This window comes from Bubalus kerabau, chromosome 19, assembly GCF_029407905.1.
Source record: "Bubalus kerabau isolate K-KA32 ecotype Philippines breed swamp buffalo chromosome 19, PCC_UOA_SB_1v2, whole genome shotgun sequence".
NCBI classification, from domain to species: Eukaryota; Metazoa; Chordata; class Mammalia; order Artiodactyla; family Bovidae; genus Bubalus; species Bubalus kerabau.
The window spans coordinates 15,358,730-15,385,434 of NC_073642.1; the positions used below are offsets into that span (position 1 = coordinate 15,358,730).

The 26,705-nt window shown below is 47.2% G+C and overlaps 2 long non-coding RNA genes across 3 annotated transcripts; one reads left to right on the plus strand and one right to left on the minus strand.

The window, feature by feature from the left end:
• Positions 1-2,263: 2,263 nt before the first annotated feature.
• Positions 2,264-13,284, plus strand: LOC129634090 (uncharacterized). 2 transcript variants are annotated; one of them, XR_008705411.1, is made up of 3 exons: positions 2,264-3,918; positions 10,031-10,158; positions 13,025-13,284. It is a non-coding gene; the product is annotated as an uncharacterized LOC129634090 (long non-coding RNA). The 2 variants fall into 2 exon arrangements; XR_008705412.1 differs by having other exon boundaries at positions 2,264-2,739.
• Positions 13,285-14,453: 1,169 nt separating this feature from the next.
• Positions 14,454-17,770, minus strand: LOC129634089 (uncharacterized). Its single transcript, XR_008705410.1, has 2 exons — positions 16,091-17,770; positions 14,454-15,765 (listed from the first exon to the last, which is right to left on the minus strand). It is a non-coding gene; the product is annotated as an uncharacterized LOC129634089 (long non-coding RNA).
• Positions 17,771-26,705: the final 8,935 nt, after the last annotated feature.

Consider the following 26,705-nt stretch of genomic DNA (forward strand, 5'->3'; position numbering starts at 1 on the left):
AAGGCAGAGTAATTCACCCCAGATGTTGATGCTGTTCCCCTCCTCCACATTCTCCCTGTCTTCCTGTGGTTTCCATGTAAAGCCCATTCTCTTGGTCCTGGCTTTGGGATTCCACTCTGGCCTGCACCTACCTCCCAGCACAGTGCATGTCCTCTATCCAGCTACACTACACCTGTTCCCTGCTCATCTGTGCCAGTCTCTGTGATATCAGAGCCTTGCTGCACTCCTTCTTCTGCCTGGAACATCCTTGACACCCACACAGCCCCTGTTGGGTCCCTGGGATAGCTTTCCATGGCTACCTGTGCTTCTTCAATCATAGATCTAGCACAGCCCAGTTGTAACTGAAGTTTAATTTTCTGTTTCTCCAAGTAGACTGTAAGCTTCAGGAAAGCCAGGCCTGATTTGGTGTTGTTCCCTTTTTAGATATCAAGCACAGTGCTGTCTCAGCAGACAAAAAGCAATATTTACTGGGCTGAATTGCCATGACCCTCCCCCAGCCCACTGTGCTTTAGGGTCTTGGGGACACCATCTGGACTACTTAGACATCACTAGAATGCAAGGAAAAATCAGTTCCCATTCATAGAAGCCCCAGGTGCATGCTTTTCATATCATTGGTGGGGCTCATCCTTGGGGTATTCTCTCTCCCTCACATGGCTTTGGGAGAAATCAAACTGGCACGATACGGGTTTTCTCTGAGTGGCTGGAGAATGATCCTTCATCTCTCCTGGATCTAGTTCCCATGCTTTTCATCCAAGCCCTTAAGCTGGGCCAGACCCTACAGAGCCCATGACCATGAACTCAAACAGTGTTGTACCTACAAGACCCAGACCTTATGCTCCTGGCAGCTCCCTGCCTGCCGCCTTTCCTGACACTAATGACAACCTATAGGGATGGGTTAGGGGCAGAAGTCAGATGATCTTTGATGACAAATGAATCCAGATAATTAGAGAGAGATGAAGCCATGTTACTAACACAGCATAAGATGCAGACAAGGAGCCCCAGGCATGGCAAAATCCCAAATGCCCTCACCTCTTGCCCAGCTTCTTTCTTCCTCTTCCACTGCCTTCTTCCAGGTCTTTTAACTTAAACTCCCATCCCCAAGTCTGTGCCCTCTGCATTGATATTAGATTTTAGGATTTACTCACTCCCTTTTGCTGGCCTGGATATCATAGCAAGCACCCAGCTCCTAGAAATTCATTATTGTATCAGCCTGCCCTTCCCCAACCCCACGAATGTGGATGGCAAAAGTGAATGTGTGTGTGTGTGTGTGTGTGTGTGTGTGTGTGTGTGTGTGAGACAGAGCAGCTTAAGGAGTTTGCTTTGTGGTCTATAAGGCTTCTCTCTCCTTTGTCTTTTTTTTTTCAATTATTGGAGTATATTTGCTTTACAATGCTGTGTTAGTTTTTGCTGTTCAGCAAAGTCAATCAGCTCTACATATACATACAGCCCCTCTTTTTTGGAGCTCCTTCCCATTTAGGTCATCACAGAGCACTGAGTAGAGTTCCCTGTGCTATGCAGTAGGCTCTCATTAGTTATCTATTTTTATAAATAATGTCAGTTGTGTGTGTATGTCAATCCCAGTCTCCCAGTTCACCCCCTGACTTCTCATTCCCTTGGTCCCTCAACAGGACTGTCAGAGGCCCTTTTCAGAGCCACTGCTTCGCTGGCCTCATTGCCCTACTTGCTCCTCCATCCTCACCACATTTCAGGGCTCTGGCTGCTACATGCTGTTCCTACTCCTAGAATGCCATTCCCACCTCCTCTGCTTTGCAAACTCCTGCCCATCCCTTTGGGAATCAGCACCAGAGACTCTTCCTTTCTGAAGCCTCCCCACTGCTGCAAGCAGAGATGGATGCACCCTCCTTCCTCTACTAGCAACACCCCCACCGAGCCCAATTAGACTCCTGCCATATTGTGGCCAGGGGTTGTTTGCTGGTCTCTCTCCCCGACTCAAATGCCAGCTTGCTCACTAAGTCTCACTCCCACCTGGATTGCCCATGCCCAGCCTGTGATTGGTGCTCAGCATCTGTTACAATTATTCCTAGTCAAAGAGGAGAAAAGTCCCCACCTAGGACGCCTCACTCAGCCTTGGGCAAGTAGGGGAGGTGGTCCTTGGAGACTTAGGGTGAGGCAGCCTCCCGCCCCACTTTCCTCCACCTGCTCCCACTTCTTTTGTGATTTAATTGGGATTTGGTGCTTCAGCCTCTTGGCCGGCCCCTTTAGAAAGAGAGTCATCAGTGGTGAAAGCCCTTCACATCAACAGGGCTTGCTGAAACGATGCCCACGGCCCTGCCTTCCTGGCCTCTCCAGCACCTGCACCAAGCATGCGGGACCTGGCTATCCAGTGTCCCTGCACCAGGCGGGGGCATTATCTTGGCAGTGTTGGAGCTTAGGAAATTAATGAAAAAGGAAGGAAAGGCCCTGGGATCTCAGCCTCGCAGTCAGGGCTGGATGACCCCTGAAGCGGGCAGTATTCAGAAGCTAATGTGCTGACCAGGGAAGCTCAGCTGGTCCCAGTCCTGTGCGCCCCGCATCGCTTTCTCCTCGTGCCAGACCATGAGCTGCTGGCCAAGAGGCAGCAGGCACGTTGCTGCAAATGCCAAGCAGGGGCAGCTGTGCCAAGATTTGCAGGAACAGATGATTCCTTCACAGCCCAGGAGGCTTAACCCATCCAGCTACCCTCACTGATTCGAAAGGAAATCTGGAAGGAAACCGTTGCTGGTCACCAGCCACGTGCAGGTACTTTGTGTGGTTTACTTCCCTTCCTCTGCCCCCAAACTCTGCAGCCGTTCCCTAACGTCCCTTCTGATAGAGGAGAAACCTGGAGCTCCTGAGGGTGGTCCGTCTCACAGTCTGGCCACCTCTTACTGCTCCACAGGTTGTGTCTGGCACAAGGGTGTTGGCCAAGTGGACAAACGGGGACTGAAATCTAGCCGCCTTCTGGTTGTCAAGCTGTGTTGAGCATGCCTTTTCCCAGAGACTGGCCACCACCCCACTTCACAGCTAAGTCTAGGGCTACCCTTGAGTTGGATGATAGTTGGATGGCATCACTGACTCAATGAACATGAGTCTGAGCAAACTCTGGGAGATAGTGAAGGATGGGGAAGCCTGGGGTGCTGCAGTCCATGGGGTCACGAAGAGTCGGAGATGACTTGGTGACTGCGCAACAACACTCGAGCTGCTTTAAATCCTCAGTTGCTACCCCACCTCCCTGTATATTTCAGTCCAAAGAGCAAGCCCCAGACTCAGGTGAAGGCAAGACACGTAGAAACAGGTGGAGACTCGAGTCTGCGAGGAACAAGGATCCGTTTGATTTTGGGTGGCTTCGACGAGCAGTGGCTTCGGTTCCTGGCTAGAGACTGAAGTTGGGTCTCAGCTCTGAGAGAGCTGAATCTTAGCTGCTAGACTAGTGGGCAGTGACGAAGCCCTGACCCTTCAGCTTTGCAGAAAAGACTTCCCACAAAGACAGAAAGTAGTGAAACAAATAAAGTGTTTATTAGGAGCAAAGAGTATAGTACATGTGGACAGACACACGGGCCGACTCAGAGAGAAGTGGTTTAAATCACTTATATGGGACATTTCTTCCTGGTTTCCTCTGGCCAATCATCTTGCTTTGCCTAGTTCTGAGCCTCTTGGGCTTCCCAGGTGGCGCTAGTGGTAAAGAACCTGACTGCCAATGCAGGAGACATTCGAGATTTGGGTTTGATCCCTGGGTTGGGAAGATCCTCTGGATGAGGGCATGGCAACCCACTCCTGTATTCTTGCCGGGAGAATCTCATAGACAGAGGAGCCTGGCGGGCTACAGTCCATAGGGTTGCAAAGCGTCAGACACGACTGAAGCAACTTAGCACACAGGAGCCTCCCGTGTGTGAACACCCATCTCGCGGGCAAGATGGATTCCAGGGAAGAGGCCTATGGGTAGGTTGACATCATTCCCCTTTTGACCTCCAAGGAGCTTTCCAGTCAGGAAGATCACCTTGACTTAGAGAAATTTGTCATCTCTCATCTCCTATCTGGGCAAGACCCAGCCTCCTCTCTTGACTGATATTTTGGAGTTTCTGTCCAAAAAAACCTCCAGCAGCTGCTTACTTGGAGGGTGGGGGCTGGGGTGGGGGGTGTGTGGAATGTACCTCCTGCCTCGCATTGATCTAGTTTCTCTCTGCCATTTTATTTCTTCTAATCATGACTTGATAATTTGTGAGTCCCACCCAGCTGCTTCTCATCTTTCAGTATAAACTTCTTTGGGCTGCATTTGGGTGGGACTGGGAGACAGGGACAAATATCTTCATATCATCTTCGCTTTTTTTTTTTTAAAAAAAAAAAACAATCATCAATATTAATACACCTTCAATACCAGAGTTGTCTTGGGCACACGGCAGCTAGCTGGATTGGTTTTCCCACAGCTGATAAAATTTGGGTTTGGAGGTCAGCGTCTTCATGGAATTGCCATAAATGATACAGCAAAGCCTAGCTGAACACAGTGCCAATGCTGGTTTCCTTCTTGCCTTCTTATTGCTGCAGCCTCGGCCTCCATCTCTACCCTCTCCAGCCTATCCTACAGACCTCTGACAGATAAGCCTTCATAAATTAGTTTGTTAAAAAAAAATAAATTAGTTTGTTCATTGTTTTTCTTCTTAACTCAAAAGCTTCAAGGGAGTCCATGTTGCTCAGAGGATGAAATACTAACTTCATCCAAAAGTGGTTCTCAAAATGTGGTCCCTAGACCAGAAGCATCAATATTCTCTGCCAACTTGTTAGAAATGCAAAAAGTTTTAGGGATTCGCTCAAGATCTCCTGAATGAGAAACCCTGGAGATGCGGTCCAGTCATTTGTGTTGGAACAGCTCTCTAGGTATTTCTGACTCTAAAGTTTGAGCTCCGGCAGTTGGTGATGGACAGGGAAGCCTGGCGCGCTGCAGTCCATGGGGTCACAAAGAGTTGAACACAACTGAGCGACTGAACTGAAAGTTTGAAATCCTGACTTACTATCTCTTCGTTACCTTCCACTCAAACCAAATCTACCCTCTCCTTGCTCCTGGTCATGTGCTGTTTAATAATTTTTTCAGGCTTCCTAGGTGGTACAGTAGTAAAGAATCCTTCTGCCAATGCAGGAGATGCAAGAGACATGGGTTCAATCCCTGAGTTGGGAAGATCCCCTGGAGGAGGGCATGGCAACCCTCTCCAGTATTCTTGCCTGGAAAATCCCATTGACGGTGGAGTCTGGCAGGCTACAGTCCGTGGGGTCAGAAGGAGGCAGACATGACCGAGTGACTGAGCACACACACACATGGTTGATTTACTATGTTATGTTAATTTCTGCTGTGTAGCAAAGTGATTCAGTTGCATATATATATTCTTTCTAATTACGGTTTATCACAGGATGTTGAATACAGAGTTCCCTGTGCTGTACAGTAGGACCTTGTTTATTTTATATAAAAGAGTTTGCATCTGTATTTAATCATCTTCGTCTCTGCTCTTATGGTGCTCATGGGTGATAGCAGCAGCTGGGTTTCTCCCTAACCTCCATCCTCCTTGTCTTTATTGCCAATAGATCTGTGTTATGAAGCTATTGTTGTGCCTAGCTGACACCATTTCCTTTGCACCTAGGAGTGGTCACAGAATTAAACTTGAGCTGACGATTTTAAGTGGAAGTTTAGAGGGAGGGACTTCTGAGAAGGAAGGTCATTGGGGTAAACCCCTTTTTGTCTTTTCACTTTTTTCTCTTTCTCCCGACTGCTACCTGGAATATGGATAGAACGGCTGGAGCTGTAGCAGCCTTCTAGGACCTTTAGGGGAAATCTTGACAGGAAGGCTACACGTAGCCAAGGAGAAAGATAGAAAAAGCAAGGGTTCTTTGAAGCCACCATGGCAGCCCTGGAATCTCTCATAGGAGAGAGAAAATCTCTGTTAATAGCAACCAAAAGCAATTTCTAACATAAAATGTGATTGAAATTTCTCTTTGTTTGTGCATATCCAACCTGTTCTTTAAGGCGTAGTCTTTTCACATCCTAATCATTTAACAAACACTGGGGAGCATCTCCTCTGTGCCAGGCCCTAAGAAGTTCCCACGAATGATGTATGGGCTCAGAAACATCCAGGCTGATGTGACTGAGGACGCGTCTCCTTCCCTTGCAGTCTGTGAGCCTGTATGTCCTTTAAGGGCAGAGCCTCTGACTCATCATCTTTGGATGTTAACCCCTAATGTGGAGCCTGATGCCTGGGAGGGGCCTAGTAAAAAGCTGTGGCAGGAAGGAGTGACTGTCCTGTATTCCTCTAGCAGCTTCATCTGAGTCCTGTAGTCCAGCGGTCCCCAGCCTTTTTGGCGCCAGGGACTGGTTTTCTGGAAGACAATTTTTCCACAGACTAGGGCTGGTTGGGGGAGGGAGATGGTTTGGGGGATGATTCAAGAGCATTATATTTATTGTGTACTTTATTTCTATTATTATGGCATCAGCTCCACCTTAGGTCATTAGGCATTAGATTCCCAAGACTGGGGACCCTGACTCTAGTCTACACTGGTCAGATGGGAAATGGCATCTACTAAGCACCTACTTCATGCCACGTCAGGCAATGTTTTCCACTCATGGTTTCATTCCTTCGTCCTAGCCACCCGGCAACATTTGAGGCATCATCCTCCTGTACATTTGAGGATGTTGAGTCTTGTGGAGATAGAAATTACATGTGGGCTCATTATACCTTAGCTGGTAGCTGATTGAAGTGGGGTTGATAACCTATTAGGATGTGTTTGGTTGTAAGAAACAGAAACTCCCATTTAAAGTAGCTTAAATGATAAAGGGAATTGATTTTACAAAAATCAAAACCCCAAACTTACAAAACCCCAAACCTTAAGAGGTAGGGCTGGTCTTAGGCAAGAGTAGTCCTAGAAGGTTCCTTGTGTGACACCCCATAAATTTTCCCAAGTTCTCTTGGTGGAATTAACTTGGGTTCCTTGCCCACGCCTGAACCATTTGCAGGGTTGATGGAAGATGGGATAACTTAGGCTTATGTGGACATTTATGGCTTCCAGACAAGTATACAAACAGGCTTCTAGGCAATAGCCCACCCCTTTGCTCATCCACCCCATGCTCTATCCACACTGTGAAGGCTTCATGTACATGCATGTGGATACCTCTGCTCTCTTGTTCAAGCTCCACATCTGGCCTTGGCCTGTGCCCACTGGCAGCATGATCTGCTTCTGGGAGCTGAGCAAGAGGCCCACGCAGGCCCGAAAGTAGAGCTCAGTTACCAAGGGTCTGCTCTGTACTTCCCTGGTAGCTCAGATGGTAAAGACTCTGCCCCCAGTGTGGGAGAACTGCATTTGATCCCTGGGTCGGGAAGATCCGCTGGAGAAGGGAATGGCTCCCCACTCCAGGATTCTTACCCGGAGAATCCCACGGACAGAGGAGGCTGGCGGGCTACTACTCCATGGGGTTGCAAAGAGTTGGACACAACTGAGGGAGTAACACGCAAGATCCTTGTGGGTCTGTCCCCTCAGTCCTGCAGACTCTCGCAGCATAGTAAAATGCATGCTGTGTGGATGTGTGTGTGCTAAGTTGCTTCAGTTGTGTCTGACTCTTTGCAACCTGGTGGACTGCTCCTCAGTCCTTGGGATTCTCCAGACAAGAATCCTGGAGTGGGTTGCCTTGCCCTCCTCTAGGAGATCTTCTCAACCTAAGGATCTAACTCATGTCTCCTGTATCAGCAGGTGGGCTTTTTACCACTAGCACCACTTGGGAAGCCCAAAATGCATGCTTGAAATGGGGTCAAAGCTGAGCACCCTGAAGTGTGGGGCCAGGGCAGGGGCCCTGTTTCCTGACTGCAGTTCTGGATACAGTGACTAGCCTAAACTAGGAGGGCCCATCTCCAGAGCTGGAAAATACCATTTGCCTGCTGCCAAGTCACTTCAGTCGTGTCCGACTCTGTGCGACCCCATGGACTGCAGCCTACCAGGCTTCTCCGTCTATGGGATTCTCCAGGCAAGAACACTGGAGTGGGTTGCCATTTCCTTCTCCAATGCATGAAAGTGGAAAGTGGAAAGTGAAAGTGAAGTCACTCAGTCGTGTCTGACTCTTAGCGACCCCATGGACTGCAGCCTACCAGGCTCCTCCATCCATGGGATTATCTGGGCAACAGTACTGGAGTGGGGTGTCATTGCCTTCTCCGGAAAATACCATCATACCCATGCAAACCCCAGGCCTCCAGAATAAAGTGGAGTATGGCTTGGAAGGGATGTGATGGGAACAGATGCTGGACAGGCAGCCACCAGCTATCGCTACAGTGACCTGGGCTTTTCCTGCTAAACCACGATGCCCATCAGGCAGAAGAGCTTGCAGGCAGGACCTGTGATTTGTTCATCACTGAATCCTCATCACTAGTTGCAGAGTCTGGTCCGGCATAAGCGCTCAAAATATGTTTATGAAATGCTGACTGAATGAACAAGACAGGCTTCCTCTTATCCCCATCACTCATTGTTTCCATCATCTGTATCTTACACGTACTCTAATCTTTTTGCTTTTGGCCATTTCAGGTAAATTCTTTAGTTCCCCCAAGTTGAGCCCCTAAATGCTCCATCCCATGACTGGGGCTGCAGGTGGGTCTGGCTTGGTTCCTTCCCTCAAAAGAAGTGGACTCAATCAAAGCAGGACACAATTCATAGGGAAGCTGTCAGTGAGTAAAGAGCACCATGTCTGCCCTGCAGCCCAAAGATCTCCAAGACAGAGTGTAACGAAGGGTGGGGCGTACATTTTCCAGTCAGTTTTCTAGACTTTTAGATGCGGACATTAGAATTCGATCACATCAGAAGTGTAATTTGGCCAAACATCATGAGGCACTTTGCTTTTGTCAGATTTATCATTATCAGTGGTCATCCATGGAAATAACTACACTTTGCTGCTCAAAATAGCTGGCCCTGTCTCTACTCCTGTCTCCACCATCAACAAGGGTCTGCTCTGGGCTGCTTGCATACCAGCTCCTGGTAGCACCTTTACTGAAAGGGAATTTTCTTGTCTCTGTGATGAGAACAAAATGTACATTGCCTCCAGCTTCCCAGAGACAGCACCACATTTTCTGAGATGTGAGTTTTGACCTGTGATAATGGCCATCTCCAGATGACGGCCTGTCCCTGGACAGCTGGGTCCAGGGCGCCACTGAAACAGTTGTAGAAAATACCCTGAGTGTGAGGCTGCTCTCCAGATAAATTCAGTCTGGTTCCTTTAATCCTTTCAGCCAGTGATTTGAATCAGCACATGCCTAACCCTGGAGGGTGTGAAATGACCCACATATCCCAAAGCCCCGGCTTAGTTCCAGAACCCACATTTCACTTAGCTTGTTCTTGACTTGGGTCTCCTCCCCATTCACTCCACCCACCAGTTCCTCCTTAATCATAAAGTGTTAGTTGCTCAGTCATGTTTGACTCTTTGCAACCCCATGGACAGTAGCCTGCCAGGCTCCTCTGTCCATGGGATTCTCCAGGCAAGAATACTGGAGTGGGGTTAGCCATTCCCTTCTCCAAGGGATGCTCCTGACCTAGGAATCGAATCCGGGTTTCCTGCATTGCAGGCAGATTCTTTGCCATCTGAGCCAGCAATCAAGCTCTAAGATTGGTGTAGATTCTCTGAGGTATTAGAGGACTGCAATTCCAATATAATTTGGAATTGCATTCCAAAATGTTTCCTCTGTGTGACTGGTCCATAGCAAGTTCTAAATAAATAGTAGCAAGCCTCATGAGACCATACATTCATACTATAATGTCTCTTATCTCTTCAGCACCAGCACTGGGTGGGTATAATCAGCTTGTAATTAGTAAGGAATGATTGATTGATAAAGTGAATGAATGAAAAAATTCACCATTCCTGTATTCAACAGGTATAAGTTGACTCACTCTTCTCCAAAGGTTAATTGCTTCGCTGTAGCCTAAAGGGAAGGCACAGTAATAGCTACGGTCTCCTGCAGTTTAGGGTGTCTCAGCCTCAGAGAATTGTCAGTCTTGACATGTTCAATATTGTCTGGTTCATGGGATTTATCTGTTGCAGGCCCTGGTAGAGAAATAAGCACGGTGAGCTGAACTGGCATGTCTAATGTGCAGTTGTATGGCGTGCTGGTCTTAGGTTCTCATCATTGCTACAGTGGCCAGAGCTGGTTGGCAGAAGAGGCAATAAGAGTGAGTATCCAGAAAGTCAAGGCCTGATTTAAGCCCTGTGCTTAGAACAAATGTTCTCTAATTTATCCTACTGCTGTGCTGTGCTCAGTCATGTCCAACTCTTTGTGACCCTGTAGACTGTAGCCCGACAGGCTCCTCAGTCCACGGGATTCTCCAGGCAAGAACACTGGAGTGGGGTGCCATTTCCTTCTCCAGGGGGTCTTCCCAACCCAGGGATTGAATCCATGACTCTTCCATCTCGTGCACTGGTGGGAGGATTCTTTACCACTAGTGTCGCCTGGGAAGCCCCGATTTACCCTGCTAACAAAACGACGTTTACAGTCTTCAGTCTCAAAAGTGAAGGGGAGGGCTTCCCTGGTGGCTCATGGGCAAAGAGACTGCCTGTGCGTGCAGGAGACATGGGTTCTATCCCTGATGTGGGACGATCCCACATGCTGTGGGGCAACTAAGCTCGTGTGCCACAACTGTTAAGCCTGTGTTCTAGAGCCTGGGGGCTGCAGCTACTGGAGCCCGTGGGCCTAGAGGCCGTGCTCCACAACAAGAGAAGCCACCACACGGAGCTGCCCACACACTGCAACGAGAGAGGAGCCCCGACTTGCCGCAACTAGAGAAAAGCCCGCACGGCAACCAAGACCCACACAGTCAAAAATAAATAAATAAATAAATAAAATTACTTTAAAAAATTAATGGGGGAAAAAAAAATAGCCCGCACAGCAACAAAGACCCACAAAAATAAATAAAGAAAGTCAACAACATCAAAAATAAATAAAATTACTTTAAAAAATTAATGGGGGGAAAAAAAGTCAAATCTCAGATACCAGGTCTTACCAGTAAAGAATGTAACTCATACAAGATACAAAGGGCTATCTGACAGACCTCGGATTGATGGCTGAGACATGGTTACATGGTATTTTTAAACGTGACAGGACCTGAAGAAGCAGCCAGGGCAATTGTTGGAGAAATTTTATTCTAGGGTTTAGATGCCCTCTGAAAAGATGTTGGTGGGTTGAATAATGGTCCCTCAGATATGTGCATGTTCTAAACTCTGAAATCTGTGAATAATACCTTAGTTGGCAAAAGGGACTTTGTCGTTGTGATCAAGTTAAAAATCCTGAGATGGGGAGATTCTCCTGGGTTATTGATGTAAACCTGATACAATCAGTATGGTTCTTATAAGTGGGATGCAGAAAGAGCCAGGGTCAGAAGAGCAGGTGGTGTGATGAGGGAAGCAGTAACTGGAGCACTATGCTTTGGAGATGCAGGAAGGGGCCACAAGCCAAGGAGTCCAGGTGACAACTAGAGGCTGAAAAGGGCAAGGAAAGAGATGTCCCTCTTGCAGCCTCCTCAAGCACCCAGCCCTTCAGATAACTGGATTTTAGTGGGAGAAGACTAATTTCAGACTTCTGACCTCCAGAATGTAAGAGAATAAATTTGTGTTAATTTAAAGTCACTACGATGAAATTAAAAGATGCTTACTCCTTGGAAGGTAAGTTATGACCAACCTAGAACTCATATTAAAAAGTGGAGACATTACTTTGCCAACAAAGGTCCATCTAGTCAAGACTATGGTTTTTCCAGTGGTCATGTATGGATGTGAGAGTTGGACTGTGAAGAAAGCTGAGCACCGAAGAATTGATGCTTTTGAACTGTGGTGTTGGAGAAGACTCTTGAGAGTCCCTTGGACTGCAAGGAGGTCCAACTAGTCCATCCTAAAGGAGATCAGTGCTGGGTATTCATTGGAAGGACTGATGCTAAAGCTGAAACTCCAATACTTTGGCTACCTCATGAGAAGAGTTGACTCATTGGAAAAGACCCTGATGCTGGGAGGGATTGGGGGCAGGAGCAGAAGGGGACGGCAGAGGATGAGATGGCAGGATGGCATCACCAACTCGATGGACATGAGTTTGAGTGAACTCCGGGAGATGGTGATGGACAGGGAGGCCTGGAGTGCTGCGATTCATGGGGTCGCAAAGAGTCGGACACAACTGAGAGACTGAACTAAACTGAACTGAAGTCTATGGTAACTTGTTACAGCAGCAATAGGAAGCTAACGTCGGATGTCAGCCATCAACCCTGCATCTGCGACTAATTTTATAATGAGTAATTTATTGGGTGTCTAACCTCCTACAAATGGAGGATTTAACCAGTACGGAAGTTTCATGTGGCACTATAGTGACTTTCTATAGAAACCTAATGGTTTGTTTTGAAGTACGAGGGGACTGAAGAAGGGGGACATTCCACATGACCAGTTTGCAAAGTCATTCTGCATTCCAGTTCCTTGTGGAAACGCATCTGAGATTTAGTTTCAATAGCCAAGAGCAACTTCCACTTTCAAAGAAAAGGTTAGAAAACAGAAACGTGTTCTGCAGAAAACTATTTTCTTGGGTTAGGCCTGTCTAAATTGTTCACCATAGGCTTTTCAAGATGTCCTTTTAAGTTTCTGTAACTCAGTTCTACTGGAGTGGCTAAATGCATGGACTTGAGCCAGGTTGCCAGCAGTACCAAAGGCTCTCTTGAGATTCAGCACAACTTCACTGTCAGGCAAGTCTGCTGTGTGTTTCTCTCCAGCAGAACCAGGACCCTGCCCCAAGGCTGCAGTGCTGTTTCTTGACTGCTTCTCCCTTGTCTCTGCATCCCTTCCCTCTCCTGATTAGCAACGGCTCAAATCTGCCTTTTGGAACCCTGAAAGTGAAAGAGATAGTCACTCAGTTGTGTCCGACTTTTTGTGACCACATGGACTGCAGCCTGCCATGGTTCTCTGTCCATGGGATTTTCCAGGCAAGAATAAACTGGAGTAGGTTGCCATTCCCTTCTCTGGGGAAATCTTCCCTCCCCAGGGATTGAACCCAGGTCTCTTGCCTTGCAGGCAGATTCTTTACTGAGACCAACCAGAAAAGTCCCTTTGGAACTCAGGAAAGGTCGTGAAGGCTGGAGTGTGTTCTCTACAGACAAAGTGCTCAGGAGTTCTACAGGGTCCTACTGTGTTTCAAGATCATCAGTTCAGTTCAGTTCAGTTGCTCAGTTGTGTCCAACTCTTTGCGACCCCATGGACTGCCGCATGCCAGACCTCCCTGTCCATCACCAACTCCCAGAGTTTACTCAGACCCATGTCCATTGAGTTGGTGATGCCATCCAACCATCTCATCCTCTGTCATCCCCTCCACCTCCTTTAAGATCATGGATGCTGTTAAATATTCTACAATGCATAGGACAGCTCACTCCCCACAATAAATTGTTGCCCCAAATGTCTATAGCATCAAGGTTGAGAACCCTGCTAGAGGCTAGGAGTAGCTAAGTAATCACCCTGTGAGAATTGCTGCCAGACAAAGCCTGTGAGAAATGTACTGTAACTCCCAGGTGCCCTGGAGAAGCGGCACCCTCCTGTGAGGTTGGAACTTCCATAGGCCCTGCCATTGCACTCTCTCTCCAGCGAGATGCCAGGAGGGAGCCTCTGGATTTGTACTAGCCAAGATAAACAATCCAGAAACTGTACACATTTCTTCCAATAAAGAACAGAACCCAGAGGGTAGACCTGCATTAGTAACCAGTTGTCATTTGCCAACGGGTTCTGGGCAGCCTTGAAGTGGACAAACATACGATTCTGTGGAAGTGAAAGCATGCATTTCAGGCCTGGATGGCCCCAGCATTGAGGGTTTCTCATCTCTCAAAGCCCTTCCTATTCATCAGGAGAAGCCCCATTTGCAAAACATGTATTCAAGGCTTAATTACCAATAAATCCCCACATGAAGCCACTCTATTGAAAGGCTGCACAATAGCTTGGCTTGGTAATCAATGCCCCATTCATGCGCTAATGAGTGGAATTAAATGGGTGTGAGAGGTATGGTGAGCAGGCCCAGGGACCTAAGAGAGACTGGCTCTCTCTTTCCTCTGGGGCCTCTTCTCTAATTAGAGCCCTGTTCACATGCTGATCAGCCCTGGGATCCTTGGAAGTTAAGGACAGCATTCCCCTGAGGCATCTCAGCTCCTGCACAGGCAGGTGCACCATCCCTGGGATCATCTCCAGCCTGAAACATCAGCCCTGCTTTCCACCAATTATGTCTTTAAATAAGCTGGAGACGATCCCAGGGCTGACCTCCACCCATACGTGCATACTATCATGCATCAGGTCCAGGGACTGGGTGCTGCTCTACATGCACTGTTCTATTTAACCCTCATCACAAATACAATACTTGAGTTTTTCATTATTATCCTGGTAATCGAGATGAGAAAACGGAGGTTTCCTGACTTTGCCCAAATCATGTAGGTATGAAGCAGAATGATCTCCAACTCACCGATGAATTAAACATTTATTTTATGCACTTGTGTGCCAGGTACTAGAAGTATAGTCTGATGAGGAGGATAGATACAAAAGTAGATAATGATCATGCCCCGTGGGGGGCTCTTGAGAGGGGCCTGCTCCATTTAAAACCCAATATCCTTCTCTCTCTCGTGTTGAGTTATTCCTCATTGGTAATCCATGTAAGGGACTGTGGTGACTTGGACCACTGTGTCAACGATGAGACACCATCAGCTTCTTGTAAGGAACACTTAGCTCCTATAACTTTAAAGTTACTCAAGATAAGGACAAATAGGAGAAAAGGAAAGAAATTTATAGTCTCATTTCCTTTATGAATATAGATGTAAAAATTCTTACGTGAAATGTTAGCAAACTGAAACTAATGGGGGTATTTTAAAATAATATACAAGAAATTCTTATAAATAAAAATGGCAACCCCAATAGAAAAATAGTCAAAGCCTGTGAACATATAATTTATGAAAGAGGAAACCAAGTGCATCTGAGGAAGTGTTTACAATTATTAATAATCAAAGAAAGACAAATTACTGAATAATATACCACTTTCTATCTAATAAACTGACAGAATTTGAAAGCCTGTTAACGCCAAGTGTTGGTGGGGATTTAGGGATGCAAACCCTTAGGCACAATGGCCAGGAGGGTAGATGGTGTGATGTTCTGTGGAACGCAGCTGATGCTTCTCTCTTTATTGTTGTTCAGTTGCTCAGTTGTGTCCGACTCTTTGCGACCCCATAGACTGTAGCACGCCAGTCTTCTCCGTCCTTCACCATCTCCTGAAGTTTGCTCAAACTCGTGTTCATTGAGTCGGTGATACCATCCAACCATCTCGTGCTCTCTCATCCCCTTCTCCTCCTGCCTTCAACCTTTCCCAGCATCAGGGTCTTTTCCATTGAGTCAGCTCTTTGAGTCATGTGGCCGAAGTATTGGCGCCTCAGCTTCAGCATCAGTCCTTCCAATGAAAATATTCAGGGTTGATTTTCTTTAGGATTGACTGTTTTGATCTTGCTGTCCAAGGGACTCTCAAGAGTCTTCTCCAATTAAGTAGCTGCACATTGAATGACTCAGCAGTTTTTTCTTTCTCTCTCTAGTCCAAAGAAATAGTTACACAGCTCCCCAAGGGACATATCCAAGACTTGACGGCAGTATTGGTTGTGGTGCCAGGAATCTGGAGACCACCTGGGTCCCCATCATGTGGAGACTGGATAGGTAAGCGTGGAGGGTGCACAGAGCAGAGCAGGGAGCAGCAGTGTAGCGACAATAGATTAATTATATCCATAGCAACACGGATGAACCTGAAAAATATTGTAATTAGCGAGAAAGGTAAGAAGCAGAATGAAATATAGAACTCAATAATGTTTATGAGAAAGTTCAAACACATGCATATAATACAGAGCCGTTTTGTAAGAACACATACAAACACAAGCACATAAGTGCAAATGGATGGTTTCCATGGTGGGAAAGGGACCAGGAGTGGGGTGTACAGTCAGAGTCCCAGCAGGAAACAGATGGCACACCCATCTGAAGCCAATTCAGGGTAGGTTTGTTTACAAAGGTGTGGGAGCATACAAGGAAAGCCAAGAGGTGGTACAGAACCCAGAGCTATTATTTTAACCCAACCTGCAGGAAATGGTTGCCTGCGTTCTTGCATGTGTGTGTACATGCTAAGTCACTGCAGTCGAGTCCAGCTCTTTGAGACCCCCATGGTCTGTAGCCCACCAAGCTCCTCTGTCCATGGGATTCTCCAGGCAAGAATACTGGAGAGGGTTGCCGTGCCCTCCTGCAGGGGATCTTCCCGACCTGGGGATGGAAGCCCTGTCTCTTTGTCTCCTGCATTGGCAGGCAGGTTCTTTACCACTAGCATCACCTGGAAAGCCTGAAGGGAAAGGTTAGTAGGATTTAAAGGGAGAAGACTTATGAGGAGAGAGTTGCCAGGAACTCAGTAGTGGCTTTCAGCTGCTGAGGGACCCAGCTAGATCTAAATGACCCCAAGGAAAGGAATCAGATACTGCTACATTCCTTTGACCTCCCTTCCTTAAGCTCCCTAGAGCACCCCAATGGTCTACTCAACAGAGAGCCGAAGGGCCAGGGAGGCCTTTGATATCATCCATTCAAGTCTGCCTCTTGGGCAGAAAAAAGTGAAGATGTGTTTGGGAGGAGTGGCTCTGAGGGAATGAGTGGGCTGGAGGACCAGTGGGCTCTTGGGAGAACGCGAACCCATCAGTAAAACAAGGAAACTTGAACCTGGAGGAGGGTGGGGCTTGCAAGCCCAAAAGCAAAGATGTTTCTCTGTCTAGGAGGAACCCAGGGGGCGGCTGTAAAGGACACAAAAAATGGTTTTCACCACATTCCTCATATCCTACATTGTGTGTATGTGTGTGTACAGCACAAGCAAGTCTGTTTGGTCTTTTCACAACTGTGGTACTTATTATAAAGTTGGTGAGTTAGCATACATGTTAAAGTACATCTACAATAAGAATAAAATTTTGGAAACATAACCGTTGAGTATGCAAGTTTTTGTTAGACTTTTTGAGGAACAGTTAACTATACAAAGTCTCTGAATCAAACTTTTATGGAATCTTTGCAGACCTGAAGCATCCCATAGGACCCTAGGGCTTTAAAGCCAGAGTTTAAAAATTACTTTCTTGAATGGATGCATAGCTCTCTGTGATTATCTAACCTGAGTCATCAATCTCCATAATGTGTCTTCTCTTCCAGCTTCTGCCTTTGATTAATCCAAATTTCTTCTAGTTTCTTTTATTACAGAGTATTAATGTTTAAAACACCATAGTCTGTAAGAGTGCAATTAAGAGGCCTCTGGAAAATTCTATTCCTTCCTCCACTCGAATGATGAATCTTCAGAGAATTACTTGACCATAGTATGAGCAGAGGAGAGGCTTTTTTTTTTTTTTTCCCACTTCCACAGTGGGAAGTTAGAGGTGTCTCTTATATGCAAGACAGAAATTTGCTAAATGAACCACAGTGCAATCTAGGCTTTGAAATCAGGCATGACTTTCCCTAGGGCCTGAAAAGGAGCCCTGGCTGTGAAATTTGTGTATCTTAACCTTGCCAAGGAAGTGGAATTTCTGGAAGTCATGGTGTACCTTGTGAGAATCATGGAATATTCTCATGGGAAAAGACTACATCTATATTGTGCTATTAAACCTAGCAGAGTGCCTGGTACCTAGCATGTGATAAATAAATATTTGTGGAAAGAAAGAGGAAAAGGAAGAGGGAAGGGAAGAATGAGGAAAGGATGGGAGAAAGGAAGGAAAGAAGGAAGGGAGGAGGGAGAAGGAGAGGGACGGAGCAGGGGGAACAGATAATTAATTTAAGCAGAAGAAACATTCTCCAGATGTTAATTTCTAATGGCATTTTAGAGATTTTCCTTTATTAGTTCGCTCTTGTGTTTAATCATTATGTTAACTTATTAATGCTTGCTAGCAAAAAAAGTCAGTAGCAGGAAGACCAAATTTTAAGAAAACTTTTGGAAGGACAAATTTAAAAGAGAGTCAATTCCAAGCTCTTATGCAAATTAGGAGAAGACTGCCTTTTATCCCCTCATTTTTAGTAGTGGTTCTTTTTGATTTAATTAAAAACCGAGTGTTTTGTAGGCAAAATTAGAGAACCACTGCTCTAGTGGACAACTTGACAACTGCGTGAAGCTACAACTCAGTTTAAATCACAGATATTTGCTCAGTTCCTGGGCTTCCCTGGTGGCTCAGATGGTAAAGAATCTGCCCACAACATGGGAGACCCAGATCCCTGGGGTGGGAAGATCCCCTGGAGAAGGGCATGGCTAGCCTCTCCACTATTTTTTCCTGGAGAATCTTATGGACAGAGGAGCCTGGCGGGCTACAATCGATGGAGTCACAAAGAGTCAGACTTGACTGAGTGCCTAATACTGTGCTTTGTAGGGAAGTGTGTGGAGGCGGTCAGTGAGAGCATGCAACCATCCGTTGACCTGACAGCTGGACCCAGGCAATGGGAGCCTCCTCGCCCCTTTCCTATCTTTGGAATATGCATTCTGCCCACCCACCATTCCCACAGTGGAAGCTGTTTCAAGGACACCGCCTAGAGAGAGTAGGGTGGTGTTGAGACCAGCTATAGAGTATAAGTGACTGATCCCCATTAAGGCCTCTATGTCAACTTAAGATTCTGGGGGGCGAATGCAGAGACCTATTCATCTTGGGGCACCCAAGACAAGCCTCATAAGTAAGCACGTTGTGTTCGGCTACGCCCTGCAGGCTTGCAAGCCTCGTGCTTGCCCAGTCTCAAGACCAAAGAAAGGGCCTGGAGACAGCAACAGAGACATCAACGGGTTATTGAACAGGGGATCTTATACAACACGTCCTGGAGTCATACCCCACCGCATGTGGCCAACAGGGCAGAGCAGCAGCTTGAGGGAGAAGGAGGCTCCCATTTGGAGGGTGAATGGTCATCAGGTGACTCGTGAGTTACTAGGGACTAAGCCCTATAATTAAGAAGATTGGATAGTCCTGTGAGTGAAGCAGGGGCTGGTAAAGCTGGGGACATATAGAGAAAAAGAAAAAAAAAAACAAAAAAAACCCCCAGTCGTTTTGAATAGCCTAATCATACACCTTGCTTATTAAATCTGCCACCTACCAACCTGGAGTGGTCTGCCTCTTTCTTTGGTCTGTCTGTGCCCCTGTGTATGGGCATGGAGAGACCAGAGAAATCAACAGAAGTTGCATTGCTAGAGGGATGGGATCAATACTTTCCTTCCAGAAGTAAGTCTAGAAGTGGAAGGCAGCATATGGTTTTTTCTGAGTTACACCATTCATCAGTACTTTCACTTTCCCTCCTTCCCCCCACTTCCCTACACCATTTCCTGTCTTCCCTCCCTCCCTTCCTTTCTTCCTCCCTTCCTCTATCCAGCCATTTATTTATTTAGCCATTCAATGAAAACTTCTTTAGTTACAAGTACTATGCTAAGCTGCTGCTTCTACTGCTATGTCGCTTCAGTCGTGTCCGACTCTGTGCGACCCCATAGACGGCAGCCCACCAGGCTCCCCTGTCCCTGGGATTCTCTAGGCAAGAACACTGGAGTGGGTTGCCATTTCCTTCTCCAATGCATGAAAGTGAAAAGTGAAAGTGAAGTTGTTCAGTCGTGTCCAACCCTCAGCGACCCCATGGACTGCAGCCTTCCAGGCTCCTCCATCCATGGGATTTTCCAGGCAAGAGTACTGGAGTGGGGTGCCATTGCCTTCTCCAACTATGCTAAGCACCCAGAACACAAATAATGATTAACCTGGATGAAGCAGGTGAGAGCTTGAGGCAATTCCGGGACAGGTGTGCTCAACCTTGGTAGCACGTTGGAATCACTTCAGTCAGTTCAGTTCAGTCACTCAGTCATGTCCAACTCTCTATGACCCCCTGGCCTGCAGCACCCCAGGCCTTCCTGTCCATCACCAACTCCTGGAGCTTGCTCAGACTCATGTCCATCAAGTTGGTGATGCCATCCAACCATCTCATCCTCTGCCATCCTCTTCTCCTCCTGCCCTCAATCTTTCCCAGCATCAGGGTCTTATCCAATGAATCAGTCCTTTGCAACACGTGGCCAAAGGATTGGACTTTCAGCTTCAGCATCAGTCCTTCCAATGAATATTCAGGACTGATTTCCTTTAGGATGGACTGGTTGGATCTCCTTGCTGTCCAAGGGACTCTCAAGAGTCTTCTCCAACACCACACTTCAAAAGCATCAATTCTTTGGCACTCAGCTTTCTTTATAGCCATACATGACTACTGGAAAAAGCATAGCTTTGACTAGATGGACCTTTGTTGGCAAAGTCATGTCTCTGCTTTTTAATATGCTGTCTAGGTTGGTCATAACTTTTCTTCCAAGGAGCAAGCATCTTTTAATTTTGTGTCTGTAGTCACCATCTGCAGTGATTTTGGAGCCCTCAAAAATAAAGTCTGTCACTATTTCCACTGTTTCCCCATCTATTTGCCATGAAGTGATGGGACTGGATGCCATGATCTTAGTTTTCTGAATGTTGAGTTTTAAGCCAAATTTTTCACTCTCTTTCACTTTCATTAAGAGGCTTTTTAGATCTTTGCTTTCTTCCATAAGGGTGGTGTCATCTGCGTGTCTGGGGGTTATTGGAATCACCTGGGGAGCTTCAAAAATTGCTGGTGTCTGGATCCCACCCCCAGAGGTTCTAATTTAGTTGCTGAGGGAAGGGGTGAAGCCTGAGTATCATCTCCATTTGAGTGCTCCCCATTTGATTCTAATTTGCAGCCAAGGATGAGACCCACTGCCTTAGGAGGAGTGTGAGTTTGCTGGACAGATAAGGGGCGAGAAGACGGTTCAGAGATAAACCTGTGAAGAGGCACGAAAAACACCCTAGAGCAAGTTGTTGTCTTTAGGGAGTACAAAGAGCAGACAGAAATGGACTGGAAAGCCTGAGCTGGGGCACAGTAGATGGGGACAGGACTTCTGTAAGAGGTGAGAACAAGGAGCGGGGAGACAGCACAGGCTGGCTAATCCTCTAAGCCAGGAAGGTTTGGGAAAACTGCTTAGAGAAGTTTGGAGTTAACTGCCTCCCATGAAGCACAGAGGCTTCCCAGGTGGCGCTAGTGGTAAAGAATCTGCCTGCCAACGCAGGACATGCCAGAGACTTGGGTTTGATCCCTAGGTCGGGAAGATCCCCTGGAGGAGGGCGTGGCAACCCACCCCAGTATTTTTGCCTGGAGAGTCCCATGGACAGGGGAGCCTGGTGGGCTACAGTCCATGGGGTTGCAAAGAGTCGGACACGACTAAAGTGACTTAACACACAACGCACGCTTGAAGGACTGCTAGGATTTAACAGGTGGACATGGGATAACGTCTCTCCAGGTAGAAAAGAAAGAGCAAGTGGGAGAAAACTGTGATATGTCCGGTAGAGGTGGAGCCTTGAGCTTCCAGGCCAGAAAGGAGGGTGACATGGTGAATTAGAAGATTAAAGTTAGCTCACACAGGACTTCCCTGGTGGTCCTGTGGCTAAGATTCAGAGCTCCCAATGCAGGGGGCCCAGGTTTGATCCCTGGTTAGGGAACTAGGTCCCCCAAGCTGTAACTAAATATTGAAGACCTCCATGTGCTGAAAATAAGGCTCAGTGCAGTCAAATATATATATAAAGTTAGATCACAGGCTGAGGATTTTGGAGTTTACCCTTAAGACTGTGGAGACCCATGGAACTTTAGTCTTTGGAGGAGGGGAATGCCAAGATGAAGTTTGAGGTTTAGAACTCCAAGGCAGTGTGGGAGGAAGGCTGTGGGTGGAAGAGCTTGAAATGAGGCTAATGGATAATTTCTAGGCAGTGGGATTTGCGTGTCTCCAACATGGTTAATGGGCACATTAGTTTAGTCTAAATGAGTGAGAGACATTTTCTTACCCTTTAAAACTCAGAAGCTGATTTAAGTGAGGAGTCATTTCAAAGATCAATTTTGAAATTGTTGTTGGTAGAAAGCAGCTTGTGGGGGTGGAGATGAGGGTGATAGGATAGAAACAGGCTTGGGTTTTTATGAAAAACCCTGCTGCCTGGCGGAATGAAGCAATTCAGTGGAGGATGAGCCCTGTCACTTCTGGGCTACCTGTTCCAGCAGGGTGGGTGCTCTGAAACACACCTGTGCCCCACTACTCAGTCTCTGCTGGGGCTGGGCATCAAGCAGACACCCCTACATGGCTACCTGATCCCCAGAAATACCTCAAAGTGGGAAACAAGAGCCTTTACAGACTTGGAAATTTAGAGAAAGAGCAAAGGTGAAATGGCTTAGCCTTACCCCTCAGTCTATGGACACTGAGACCCTGAACTTGCAGATGAATGCCTGCTCTCTGCTAAGCCATTCTGAGCAGGAATGGGGCCCTTCAAAATGTACACCCACAGTGGTGGGGACGGACGGTGTCTGGAATTCAGCTGGTGAGCACAGGGCTGACATTTTCTAGAAGACGCCTTTGCAGATAAGCTGGCTGTTAAAATGCTGAAACGCTTTCTTAGGAACTGGAAAGTTGTGGCTGCTGCCAAAATGCCCTTATGTTGCTTGGTTGCCTCACCCCTTCCCTGGGCTCCCCTTGGACACTCAGATCTCCCTGTGGTCCAGAAACTTAAGGATCAGTCGTCCAGGCACCACAAGGGCTCAGGCTCCTTGTCTGGAATGTTTCCATTCAGATGCTCCAGCTTACTGGTTGTGCACTGAGTACTCCCTCGTGTGTTGGAGTGCAGGGGTCTCTCCTGACACCTTTGTGCTTGCTCCTTGGTCCTAAGCTGGATGGGAGCTGTCTTTGAAGCCAGGCGCTAACTCATGCCCAGCCTCCCTCACCTCCTCTCCTGGGAACCTGCATTCTGCCCCACTCCCACGCCCCTTCTGTATCCCTCACTGATAACTGGGATCTTGCTGTGAGTTTAGTGGACCACTCCATCACTACCAGATACACCCACTGTGTATATACACTGATTCTGTGTTGTCACAGATCTGAAGTGTGGTGGGGGCCTCATTAACACTGCCTTGGAACTTCCTTCCCCAGGCCGCCTGGACTGTGATCTCCTGGTTTACCCCCCCATCCAGGCCCTGCATAAAATCAGGCATAGCCCAGCAGCCAAGCATCTCTGAATGAGCACAGATGAAGTGTCAGACAGGGTCTCGGTCTCTGCAGATCCTCCCTCAGCGTCGAGGATTGGTTTTTGCTTGATGAAAATGTGGGAGGGCAAGGTGAGAGCCAAGGCTTTGGGTGGCTTATGTTATCCTTATCATGGTCCAGACATGACCGAGAGCACTTTATTCCTTTTTTTTGTTGTGGAAGTATAATTGCTTTGCAATATTGTGTTAGTTTCTGCTGTACAGCAAAGTGAATCAGCTATATGTATACGTATAACCCTTCCCCTTTGAGCCTCCTTCCCACCCCCACGTCCCACCCTCTAGGTCATCCCTTCCCACCCCACGTCCCACCCTCTAGGTCATCACAGCCCCGAGCTGAGCTCCCTGTGCTATGCAGCAGCTTCCCTCTAGCTGGCTCTTTGACACATGGCATGTATATATGTCAGTGCTAGTCTCCCAATTCGTCCCACTCTCCCCTTCCCCCACACCCCCATCCACAGCTCCGTTCTTTATGTCTGCGTCTGTACTCCTGCCCTGCAAATAGTTTCAACAGGACCATTTTTCTAGATTTCCTATATATCTGTGTTCATATTTGTTTTTGTCTTTCTGACTTACTTCAGTCTGCATAAGAGTCTCTGTGTGTGCGCTAGTCGCTCAGTCATGTCGTCTTTTTGCGACCCTCAGGACTGTAGCTCGCCAGTCCGTGGGATTCTTTAGGCAAGAATACTGGAGTGGGTAGCCATTCTCTTCTCCAGGCAATCTTCTCAATCCAGGGAGATCTTCTCAATCCAGGGATCGAACCTGTGTCTTCTGCATTACAGGCAGATTCTTGATCATCTGGGCCATCAGGGAAGACTGTGACAGTCTATTCTATTTTATTCATGAGAAAATTGAGACCCAGAGCAGTGAAGTAAACAGCCCAAGAACACAGCTATTTAATGGTGGAGCCAGAGTTTGAATCCAGTTCGTTTGGAGAATCAGGGCTCTTAACTATTATGCTTGGCTGGTTACAGCCAGTATACGTTGGATTTCTGAGAAAGTTTGTGCTTTCCCGAGGTGGCTTGCTGCTGCTGCTTTTCTTCTTCTGGCCAGGAATGCCGACGGGAGGTGGGAGGTGGACCCATCATCTTATGCCTTAAAGGTGGGAAGTGTGAGGAATAAAAGCCACACAATACGGATGCTGAAGCCTGGGACAGTGATTCCATCGTGAACTGCTGTACCACTTTGCACAGCTTCCTCTGGGCTTCTTCTTATTAGGGAAACAATACCTATTTGGTTAAACCACTGTGGTTGGGCTTCTGTAGTTGAAGGATGAACCCTAACTGGCACACTGGCCCCAGCCTCTGGCAAGCAGGGCTGTTTCTGGGCTCACTTATAACAGAAGCTTTCCCAGGACACAGCCTGCTTCAGGCTCACATCCATATGGCTGGGAAGTGGCCACTTCAGCGACCCAGCTGCAGCACTGCTTATCCATACAGTGAGCAGAGAGGCTTCAAGCATCATCACAGCCTTTCCCGAACTCACTTCACCCTAGCCATCGGTGTCAGTGATGAAGAGAAGCACTTAGACCTCTCTGACACGGCCAGGAAGGTTCTGGCTCCATTCTCTCCGCCTTCCTGGCTGTGAGTGGAAGAGAAACACTGTAAGGGTGGGGAGGGCCTGTTTTGAGTAAGATGGGGATGGATGTAGATGACCAGAGAAGTCTCAGGAACATTGGCCCTACAGAACCTTGGCTAGGAAAATATATAAAATAGCTTCAAACTTTGTCTCCCAATTGCCTAGGGTGATACTTAGCATATAGTGCTGCTCAGTGTATTTTATTCATTCATTTGTTTAAACTTCAGGTGGAGGAGGGGGAAAGGCATTCGTACATGGGCATGCTAACCAAAATAAATAGCACACAAGAGGAAAGTATAAAATCATTCCCACTTCTGATTCTTCTTCTCTTTCAAAATTTTTATCTTTTCAGAAATAATCCATGCTGTTGCTCAGTTGCTCAGTCATGTCTGACTCTTTGAGACCTCATGAACTGCAGCAAACCAGGCTTCCCTGTCCTTCACTATCATTGAGTTTGCTCAAACTCATGTCCATTGAGTCAGTGATGCCATCCAGCCATCTCATCCTTTGTTGCCTCCTTCTCCTCTTGCCCTCAATCTTTCCCAGCATCAGGGTCTTTTACAAAAAGTCGACTCTTCACATCAGGTGGCCAACATATTGGAGCTTCAGCATTAGTCCTTCCAATGAATATTCTGAGTTGATTTCCTTTAGGATTGACTGACCCATGAATATATGTTTAATCAGATAGGCTAAAGGAGGTCTTGCTACCCAACAACCAAAATATTACTGCCTCATAAATTACAAACAAACAATGCTACATATCCGTGTTGGTTTGGTACAGGGCTCTGATCCCCAAAGATGCCAGTCATTATGCCAGAGGGAAAGGGAGAAATGGAGGGTCTTGCATTGGCAAGTAGATGCTCTAGTCTGCAAGTGACATGCACCACTTTCACTCAAAACTCATTGGCCAGAATGAGTCATGCGGCCCCTCTCAAGCTACAGTGGAGTCAGGATGTCCGACCAACCAAGTGCTCAGGAGGGGAGAAGTTGAAGGTTTTCAGGACGGTGTGGCCTCCAATTGACCCGAAAGCTGGACCTGGGCAGCTGTAGGCTTCTCACTCCCTCCCTTGGTTTTAGCATGTGCATTCCACTTGATTCCCTGTACCAGGAACTTCTCAAGGACACAGTCTTGAGACAGTGAGGTGCAGCTGAGACCATCTGGGTGGTGTGTGTGACTGAACCTAGTTACAGCCTCTATATAAATTTTAAGACTCTGGGCTTCCCTGGTGGTTCAGTGGTAAAGAATCTACCTGCCAATGCAGGAGACACGGGTTCGATTCCTGGCCTGGGAAGATCCCACATACCATAGAGGAGCTAAGCCCCTGCCCCACAATTACTGAGCCAGTGCTCCAGAGCCGGGGAACCGCAGCTACAGAGTGCACTACTGTGCAACAACTATGGAAGTCGACACACTCCACAGCCTGCGCCCCACAGCAAGAGAAGCCACCACGGAGGAGCCCACGCAGCACAACCCGAGGAAGTCCTGCACAGCAAGGAAGACCCAGCACAGCGAAAAATAAATAAATAAAATTAAAATAAAGATTCTGGTGGGTGTGGAGATCTGACTCTCTTGCAGCATCAAAGACATGCCCGTATATACTCTCCCTTGCTTATGAAACCTTCCACTGATCAGTCTTGATTGGTCTGCCTCATTCTTCGGTCTCTCCTTGCTTTCCATATATAGGAGTCAACTGCATAAGGTGTAAACTAACAACTGGTAAGCCAGCCAAGAGACCAAAGAAATGGGTCTGAGGGAAGAAGTATCTGTGGGGGAAATCCCTCGTTAGATGCTTCTAGACTGCTGCATGAATACAGGATGCTCTGAAAACTGCGTGTGTGTGTGTGTGTGTGTGTGTGTGTGTGTGTGTAAGTGTGTGAGAAACTGTAGTGCATGGTGACAAACAAGGGAAACATGGCTACTGTCAGCTGGCTGTCCATTCTTGACTAGAGGCTGAAGCTCAAGTTAGAAAGTTGGGGGAACAGCTGAAGTCAGAGAAGAATGTACAGTTGTCCACTACTC